Consider the following 10,032-nt stretch of genomic DNA (forward strand, 5'->3'; position numbering starts at 1 on the left):
ATGGCTGTCAGCATTATGTTGACAGCCAATGTTTAATTATGGCTAATTTGAGGGGAGGGTTGAGTTACTTTTTATTATTTTTGGGTTATATTTAAAAAAATTATTTTTTATATATACATTTTTGTAGTGGTTGGGGTTCATTATTTTATTCATTGTTTATTTTTAACTTATTTTTATTTTTTTATATAGGATCCATGCAGAGTACATAGCCATCTATGGGGACGGCAATGTACCCGTGGATCCTCCGGCAATGCTTATTCTGACTGGAAATTCCTCAGTCTGAACCTAGCCTTTAATCTTTTTTATAAAGGGGACTTTTAACAGCGAGCTACAGATCGCTCACATAACACACTGCATTAGTATTCAAGTGCAGTTTATTACTTCCTTCAGTATTATGGTATGTATTATTATGGCTATAGTCTTTGGCTACAATTATATATTTGAAGCAAAAAAAAATTGATTTTATTTTACTTAGTAGAGTTAAGTCTTAAATCTGCGGTCAGTTGGCCCACAGTCTAAAGTAAACTTGTAAATTCTGTAGTAAGTTCAGTCTATTCTATTTAATATTGAAAAAGAGGATTCCTACAAATAAAAAATTAGAGAAGAAGGATGATAAATGTACCTAATCTCTGTACCTGAGATATGATTGTGTTATATAAGAAGCTGTCTATAGACGATATACTTATTAACAACACATATATCTTCATGTATAAGGTAGAGACTATGACATCTCTGCAGGTCTAGATTTTACATCTAGCCTGATTGTTATCAGTAATTAATATAAATATTAATTACCTGTCTCGTGGTTCCTTTCTTGAAGCTGACAAAGGTATATGTCACGTTCACCTTCTCATCGGGCATCAGTCACCTGTAAAAAGACACAGGTATGATAACATGTTCCTGATACATGCTACAGAAGCTAATATATATAACATTCTAGGGCCAGAACTACTTATCTCAGGCATTATGAAACTGCATAAGAAAAAGGAACAAAAAAGATGGACCATATTGGGATCTAGATTTTTTTTAATTTAAAATATTATGTATATTTTTCTTATTTTTTTACTAAATATTTTATAATTTTTTTTTATATTATATACAACAGTTAATCATATAATAGGAATGTATGCCTATTAATTTTTAAAGTGGGGGGTGGTTGTATTATTTTATTACATGATTTATGCCTCTCACATTTATGCTATGTGTGTAGCTTTTGTAGAATTTTTGGGGTTTATTTATAAAATTTGGGGGATTTTTTTTAATATATTTTCTCTTCTGTATTCTGAATTGTATATTTGATACAAAAAAGTATTTTTAAAGGGATGTTTTTGTGGGGGCAGGGTTGTTGTTTTAAAAAAAATATTTTATCAACCATTTTTTTTTTAAAGGGGTACAGCTGTCAAGCCCCCTCCCATAGACTTGCATTGAGGGGGCAGGATGTGACGTCATGAGGGGGCAGGGCGTGATGTCATGAGGGGGCGGGGCTATGACATCACGAGCAACTGATATCAGCTCCAGCGTTTGGAAATCTGTGGTCCAAATGCTGAGCAGTGGAGTACCCCTTTAACTTTCTATCTATTCAGATAATTTTTTTATTATTTCATCAACCGTTTCTTAATTTTTTATACTTTTTTAAACTAATCTTAATCAGTTTTATTCATTTATTTACTTCTTTTTTCTTTATTAATTATTGTTTTACCATACGAGAACGACCTTTCACTCCTGATCTGATCGTTTCTTTGAAACACTGCACCACTATTGTAGTGCAGTGTATTATGCCTCTCAGTATTATGCTGACAGACAGTGTATGGTTATGGCTATCGTAAGGGTTTTTTTTATGGGGTTATAACGTTTTTTTGGCATTTTTATATATTTTTTTTGCTTTTTTCTTAATTTTATATTTGATCCAAAAAATATTTTAAAGGGAAGTTTTTGTTAATGCAGAGTTTTAGTTATTTTTTTAAATATTTTTTTAGCCTTCTTTTTCTTCTTATTAGTTTGTAACCATTCCCATTAAGGGAAATAAAGCAGCCATGTTTCGATAGCTCATATATTCATAGACTGCAGAAGTATGACAGTGTCTTTCTTATGCCTCTCGGTATTATTCTAAAAGACAGTGCATGGTTACGGTATTGTCAGGGGTTTTATTGTGGGTTTTTTTAAAACATTTTCTCTCTCTTTTTTTAATATGTTTTTTAAGAGTGATATGTTTAATTCGTTTTTTTAACTTGTTTTGTTTTTTTGTTCTTGTTTTTTATCCCATGTGAGGGCTTTCACCAGCGATCTGCTGATCACCATATAATACATTGCACTAGTATTACAGTGCAGTGTATTATGGCTGTCAGCATTATGTTGACAGCCAATGTTTAATTATGGCTAATGTGAGGGGAGGGTTGAGTTACTTTTTATTATTTTTGGGTTATTTTTAAAAAAATTCTTTTTTTTATATATACATTTTTGTAGAGGTTGGGGTTCATTATTTTATTCATTGTTTATTTTTAACTTAGTTTTACTTTTTTTTTAGATAGGATCCATGCAGAGTACATAGCCATCTATGGGGACGGCAATGTACCCGTGGAACCTCCGGCAATACTTATCCTGACTGGAAATTCCTCAGTGTGAACCTAGCCTTAAATTTTTTTTATAAAGGGGACTTTTAACAGCGAGCTTCAGATCGCTCACATAACACACTGCATTAGTATTCAAGTGCAGTGTATTACGCCCTTCAGTATTATGGTAACAGGCTATGTATTATTATGGCTATAGTCTTTGGCTACAATTATATATTTGAAGCAAAAAAAAATTGATTTTATTTTACTTAGTAGAGTTAAGTCTTAAATCTGCGGTCAGTCGGCCCACAGTCTAAAGTAAACTTGTAAACTCTGTAGTAAGTTCAGTCTATTCTATTTAATATTGAAAAAGAGGATTCCTCCAAATAAAAAATTAGAGAAGAAGGATGATAAATGTTCCTAATCTCTGTACCTGAGATATGGTTGTGTTATATTAGAAGCTGTCTATACACAATATACTTATTAACAACACATATATCTTCATGTATAAGGTAGAGACTATGACATCTCTGCAGGTCTAGATTTTACATCTAGCCTGATTGTTATCAGTAATTAATATAAATATTAATTACCTGTCTCGTGGTTCCTTTCTTGAAGCTGACAAAGGTATATGTCACGTTCACCTTCTCATCGGGCATCAGTCACCTGTAAAAAGACACAGGTATGATAACATGTTCCTGATACATGCTACAGAAGCAAATATATATAACATTCTAGGGCCAGAACTATTTATCTCAGGCATTATGAAACTGCATAAGAAAAAGGAACAGAAAAGATGGACCATATTGGGATCTAGATTTTTTTTTAATTTAAAATATTATGTATATTTTTCTACTAAATATTTTATTAAAAATGTTATATTATATACAACAGTTAATCATATAATAGGAATTTATGCCTATTAATTTTGAAAGTAGGGGGGGGGGTTGTTGTATTATTTTATTTCATGATTCATGCCTGTCACATTAATGCTATGTGTGTAGCTTTTGTAGAATTTTTGGGGTTTATTTATAAAATTTGGGGGATTATTTTTTATATATATTCTTTTCTGTATTCTGAATTGTATATTTGATACAAAATAGTATTTTTAAAGGGATGTTTTTGTGGGGGCAGGGTTGTTGTTTTTTTTAAACATTTTATCAACCAGTTTGTTTTTTATTTTTTAAAGGGGTACAGCCGTCAAGCCCCCTCACATAGACTTGCATTGAGGGGGCAGGATGTGATGTCATGAGGGGGCAGGGCGTGATGTCATGAGGGGGCGGGGCTATGACATCACGAGCAACCGATATCGGCTCCAGTGTTCGGAAATCTGTGTTCCAAACGCTGAGCAGTGGAGTACCCCTTCAACTTTCTAACTATTCCGATAATTTTTTATTATTTTATCAACTGTTTCTTAATTTTTTATACTTTTTAAACTAATCTTAATCAGTTTTATTCATTTATTTACTCTTTTTTTCTTTACTAATTATTGTTTTCCCATACGAGAACGACCTTTCACTCCTGATCTGATCGTTTTCTTTTAAACACTGCACCACTAATGTAGTGCAGTGTATTATGCCTCTCAGTATTATGCTGACAGACAGTGTATGGTTATGGCTATCGTTAGGTTTTTTTATGGGGTTATAAAGTTTTTTGGGCATTTTTATATAGTTTTTTTCTTTTTTCTTAATTTTATATTTGATACAAATATTTTTTTTAAAGGGAAGTTTTTGTTAATGCAGAGTTTTAGTATTTTTTAAAATATTTTATTAGCCTTGTTTTCTTCTTATTAGTTTGTATCTATTCCCATTAAGGGACTTAAAGCAGCCATCTTTCGATAGCTCATATATTCATAGACTGCAGAAGTATGACAGTGTCTTTCTTATGCCTCTCGGTATTATTCTAAAAGACAGTGCATGGTTACGGTATTGTCAGGGGTTTTATTGTGGGTTTTTTAAACTTTTTTTCTCTCTTTTTTATATGTTTTTTAAGAGTGTTCTGTTTAATTCGTTTTTTTAACTTGTTTTGTTTTTTTGTTCTTTTTTTTAATCCCAGGTGAGGGCTTTCACCAGCAGTCTGCTGATCACCATATAATACATTGCACTAGTATTACAGTGCAGTGTATTATGGCTGTCAGCATTATGTTGACAGCCAATGTTTAATTATGGCTAATTTTAGGGGAGGGTTGAGTTACGTTTTATTATTTTTGGGTTATTTTTTAAAAAATAAATTTTTTATATATACATTTTTGTAGGGGTTGGGGTTCATTATTTTATTCATTGTTTATTTTTAACTTATTTTTTATTTATTTTTTTAGATAGGATCCATGCAGAGTACATAGCCATCTATGGGGACGGCAATGTACCCGTGGAACCTCCGGCAATACTTATTCTGACTGTAAATTCCTCAGTGTGAACCTAGCCTTTAATTTTTTTTTATAAAGGGGACTTTTAACAGCGAGCTTTAGATCGCTCACATAACACACTGCATTAGTATTCAAGTGCAGTGTATTACGCCCTTCAGCATTATATTAACAGGCTATGTATATTTATGACTATAGTCTTTGGCTACAATTATATATTTGAAGCAAAAAAAAATTGATTTTATTTTACTTAGTAGAGTTAAGTCTTAAATCTGCGGTCAGTCAGCCCACAGTCTAAAGTAAACTTGTAAACTCTGTAGTAAGTTCAGTCTATTCTATATAATATTGAAAAAGAGGATTCCTACAAATATTAAATTAGAGAAGAAGGATGATAAATGTTCCTAATCTCTGTACCTGAGATATCGTTGTGTTATATAAGAAGCTGTCTATAGACAATATACTTATTAACAACACATATATCTTCATGTATAAGGTAGAGACTATGACATCTCTGTAGGTCTAGATTTTACATCTAGCCTGATTGTTATCAGTAATTAATATAAATATTAATTACCTGTCTCGTGGTTCCTTTCTTGAAGCTGACAAAGGTATATGTCACGTTCACCTTCTCATCGGGCATCAGTCACCTGTAAAAAGACACATGTATGATAACATGTTCCTGATACATGCTACAGAAGCTAATATATATAACATTCTAGGGCCAGAACTACTTATCTCAGGCATTATGAAACTGCATAAGATAAAGGAACAAAAAAGATGGACCATATTGGGATCTAGATTTTTTTTATTTAAAATATTATGTATATTTTTCTTATTTTTTTACTAAATATTTTATTAAATTTTTTTATATTATATTCAACATTTAATCATATAATAGGAATGTATGCCTATTAATTTTTAAAGTGGGGGGTTGGTTGTATTATTTTATTACATGATTTATGCCTCTCACATTTATGCTATGTGTGTAGCTTTTGTAGAATTTTTGGGGTTTATTTATAAAATGTGGGGGATTTTTTTTATATATTTTCTTTTCTGTATTCTGAATTGTATATTTGATACAAAAAAGTATTTTTAAAGGGATGTTTTTGTGGGGGCAGGGTTGTTGTTTTTTTTAAACATTTTATCAATCAGTTTGTTTTTTATTTTTTAAAGGGGTACAACCGTCAAGCCCCCTTACATAGACTTGCATTGAGGGGGCAGGATGTGACGTCATGAGGGGCAGGGCGTGATGTCATGAGGGGGCGGGGCTATGACATCACGAGCAACCGATATCGGCTTCAACGTTCGGAAATCTGTGTTCCAAATGCTGAGCAGTGGAGTACCCCTTTAACTTTCTATTTATTCCGATAATTTTTTATTATTTTATCAACCGTTTCTTAATTTTTTATACTTTTTAAACTAATCTTAATCAGTTTTATTCATTTATTTACTTATTTTTTCTTTACTAATTATTGTTTTCCCATACGAGAACGACCTTTCACTCCTGATCTGATCGTTTCTTTGAAACACTGCACCACTAATGTAGTGCAGTGTATTACGCCTCTCAGTATTATGCTGATAGATAGTGTATGGTTATGGCTATCGTTAGTTTTTTTTTATGGGGTTATAAAGTTTTTTTGGCATTTTTATATATTTTTTTCTTTTTTCTTAATTTTATATTTGATACAAAAAATCTTTTTTAAAGGGAAGTTTTTGTTAATGCAGAGTTTTAGTTTTTTTTAAATATTTTATTAGCCTTGTTTTCTTCTGATTAGTTTGTATCTATTCCCATTAAGGGACTTAAAGCAGCCATCTTTCGATAGCTCATATATTCATAGATTGCAGAAGCATGACAGTGTCTTTCTTATGCCTCTCGGTATTATTCTAAAAGACAATGCATGGTTACGGTATTGTCAGGGTTTTTATTGTGGGTTTTATTAAACATTTTTTCTCTCTTTTTTTATATGTTTTTTAAGAGTGTTCTGTTTAATTCGTTTTTTATCTTGTTTTGTTTTTTTGTTCTTTTTTTTAATCCAAGGTGAGGGCTTTCACCAGCAGTCTGCTGATCACCATATAATACATTGCACTAGTATTACAGTGCAGTGTATTATGGCTGTCAGCATTATGTTGACAGCCAATGTTTAATTATGGCTAATTTGAGGGGAGGGTTGAGTTACTTTTTATTATTTTTGGGTTATATTTTAAAAAATTCTTTTTTATATATACATTTTTGTAGTGGTTGGGGTTCATTATTTTATTCATTGTTTATTTTTAACTTATTTTTATTTTTTTAAATAGGATCCATGCAGAGTACATAGCCATCTATGGGGACGGCAATGTACCCGTGGATCCTCCGGCAATGCTTATTCTGACTGGAAATTCCTCTGAACCTAGCCTTTAATCTTTTTTATAAAGGGGACTTTTAACAGCGAGCTTCAGATCGCTCACATAACACACTGCATTAGTATTCAAGTGCAGTTTATTACTTCCTTCAGTATTATGGTATGTATTATTATGGCTATAGTCTTTGGCTACAATTATATATTTGAAGCAAAAAAAAATTGATTTTATTTTACTTAGTAGAGTTAAGTCTTAAATCTGCGGTCAGTTGGCCCACAGTCTAAAGTAAACTTGTAAATTCTGTAGTAAGTTCAGTCTATTCTATTTAATATTGAAAAAGAGGATTCCTACAAATAAAAAATTAGAGAAGAAGGATGATAAATGTACCTAATCTCTGTACCTGAGATATGATTGTGTTATATAAGAAGCTGTCTATAGACGATATACTTATTAACAACACATATATCTTCATGTATAAGGTAGAGACTATGACATCTCTGCAGGTCTAGATTTTACATCTAGCCTGATTGTTATCAGTAATTAATATAAATATTAATTACCTGTCTCGTGGTTCCTTTCTTGAAGCTGACAAAGGTATATGTCACGTTCACCTTCTCATCGGGCATCAGTCACCTGTAAAAAGACACAGGTATGATAACATGTTCCTGATACATGCTACAGAAGCTAATATATATAACATTCTAGGGCCAGAACTACTTATCTCAGGCATTATGAAACTGCATAAGAAAAAGGAACAAAAAAGATGGACCATATTGGGATCTAGATTTTTTTTAATTTAAAATATTATGTATATTTTTCTTATTTTTTTACTAAATATTTTATAAAATTTTTTTATATTATATACAACAGTTAATCATATAATAGGAATGTATGCCTATTAATTTTTAAAGTGGGGGGTGGTTGTATTATTTTATTACATGATTTATGCCTCTCACATTTATGCTATGTGTGTAGCTTTTGTAGAATTTTTGGGGTTTATTTATAAAATTTGGGGGATTTTTTTTTATATATTTTCTCTTCTGTATTCTGAATTGTATATTTGATACAAAAAAGTATTTTTAAAGGGATGTTTTTGTGGGGGCAGGGTTGTTGTTTTAAAAAAAATATTTTATCAACCATTTTTTTTTTTTAAAGGGGTACAGCTGTCAAGCCCCCTCCCATAGACTTGCATTGAGGGGGCAGGATGTGACGTCATGAGGGGGCAGGGCGTGATGTCATGAGGGGGCGGGGCTATGACATCACGAGCAACTGATATCAGCTCCAGCGTTTGGAAATCTGTGGTCCAAATGCTGAGCAGTGGAGTACCCCTTTAACTTTCTATCTATTCAGATAATTTTTTTATTATTTCATCAACCGTTTCTTAATTTTTTATACTTTTTTAAACTAATCTTAATCAGTTTTATTCATTTATTTACTTCTTTTTTCTTTATTAATTATTGTTTTACCATACGAGAACGACCTTTCACTCCTGATCTGATCGTTTCTTTGAAACACTGCACCACTATTGTAGTGCAGTGTATTATGCCTCTCAGTATTATGCTGACAGACAGTGTATGGTTATGGCTATCGTAAGGGTTTTTTTTATGGGGTTATAACGTTTTTTTGGCATTTTTATATATTTTTTTTGCTTTTTTCTTAATTTTATATTTGATCCAAAAAATATTTTAAAGGGAAGTTTTTGTTAATGCAGAGTTTTAGTTATTTTTTTAAATATTTTTTAGCCTTCTTTTTCTTCTTATTAGTTTGTAACCATTCCCATTAAGGGACATAAAGCAGCCATGTTTCGATAGCTCATATATTCATAGACTGCAGAAGTATGACAGTGTCTTTCTTATGCCTCTCGGTATTATTCTAAAAGACAGTGCATGGTTACGGTATTGTCAGGGGTTTTATTGTGGGTTTTTTAAAACATTTTCTCTCTCTTTTTTTAATATGTTTTTTAAGAGTGATATGTTTAATTCGTTTTTTTAACTTGTTTTGTTTTTTTGTTCTTGTTTTTTATCCCATGTGAGGGCTTTCACCAGCGATCTGCTGATCACCATATAATACATTGCACTAGTATTACAGTGCAGTGTATTATGGCTGTCAGCATTATGTTGACAGCCAATGTTTAATTATGGCTAATGTGAGGGGAGGGTTGAGTTACTTTTTATTATTTTTGGGTTATTTTTTAAAAAATTCTTTTTTTTATATATACATTTTTGTAGAGGTTGGGGTTCATTATTTTATTCATTGTTTATTTTTAACTTAGTTTTACTTTTTTTTAGATAGGATCCATGCAGAGTACATAGCCATCTATGGGGACGGCAATGTACCCGTGGAACCTCCGGCAATACTTATCCTGACTGGAAATTCCTCAGTGTGAACCTAGCCTTAAATTTTTTTTATAAAGGGGACTTTTAACAGCGAGCTTCAGATCGCTCACATAACACACTGCATTAGTATTCAAGTGCAGTGTATTACGCCCTTCAGTATTATGGTAACAGGCTATGTATTATTATGGCTATAGTCTTTGGCTACAATTATATATTTGAAGCAAAAAAAAAATTGATTTTATTTTACTTAGTAGAGTTAAGTCTTAAATCTGCGGTCAGTCGGCCCACAGTCTAAAGTAAACTTGTAAACTCTGCAGTAAGTTCAGTCTATTCTATTTAATATTGAAAAAGAGGATTCCTACAAATAAAAAATTAGAGAAGAAGGATGATAAATGTTCCTAATCTCTGTACCTGAGATATGGTTGTGTTATATTAGAAGCTGTCT

The sequence above is a fragment of the Hyla sarda genome, chromosome 4 (assembly GCF_029499605.1).
Source record: "Hyla sarda isolate aHylSar1 chromosome 4, aHylSar1.hap1, whole genome shotgun sequence".
NCBI lineage: Eukaryota > Metazoa > Chordata > Amphibia > Anura > Hylidae > Hyla > Hyla sarda.